We start from the raw sequence: 966 nt of genomic DNA, 5'->3' as shown, positions 1-966 counted from the left end.
GGGGCCTCACCAAAGACTCTGCACACCAGTGCCTACCACCTCCGCTAAGGCTCACTGAGGAACCAACCACCAACATTTAACCTAGGATAGAGACTGCTTAATTCACTCTTCCTCGCCCTGTTATAATCATTAATAGTACTCAGCCCTTAGAGTTGAGCTTTGCTTTAATCTTGAACTCTGTTCTAGGCCGTGCTAATTTGGACTTATATTTGTAAATGCCAGTGCTGCATCATGGAGTTTTTGTTGTCATTAAACTGTTTAACTGTTGTGCATACTTTTCCTGTGTGCTTGCTTACCACACACCTGGCAATCAGGACATTCAGAATTTCACGTGTATCTATGACAAGTGATATGATGGTGATACATGCTTAATATTTCAAAAGCTGCTACAACATCAACTGGAAAGCCAGCAACATCTGGAAAAACAGCAACAAGAAAACATGGCAATGTTGGAAAAGGCACTGACAGGACAATGAAAAGAGGTTATGGCAATACTTTGCAGCATTCAAGGTAAGAGTCAATGAAAACATTAAAGCTCTATGTCTGTTGTGAGCTCAACCTAAAATTTATCACCCATTATGCAAGTTGGTTCCACTTACGGAAGCTGCCTCACTATCAACCGATGAAATGTGTCACTCACTAACGATTTATCATCATCTCCATTACCATATTATATCCTCAAGAGTTGAGTTCTATCACTGTAAGAAACAACTTAACCAAAGATACTGTGCTCGAGCAGCAGAATTACAGGGATGTATCAGGAAGTGCAGATTCTTCTCTAAAACTTATACACTGATACCGTAATCAGGGATGCAATAATTTGTTCAGCACCACACAAAGAGGCTTACCGGCAGGCATTACAATTTGATAGTCCCATTTTAGAAGAGGTGCTAACACTTGCTCATTCATTTGGAGTTTTGCAAGTGGCTGACTGCCAGTTAAGAGTCCAGGGTAGGAACAATCACA

This window comes from Schistocerca gregaria, chromosome 3 (assembly GCF_023897955.1).
Source record: "Schistocerca gregaria isolate iqSchGreg1 chromosome 3, iqSchGreg1.2, whole genome shotgun sequence".
Classification (NCBI taxonomy): domain Eukaryota; kingdom Metazoa; phylum Arthropoda; class Insecta; order Orthoptera; family Acrididae; genus Schistocerca; species Schistocerca gregaria.
This window is presented reverse-complemented; position numbering follows the sequence as displayed.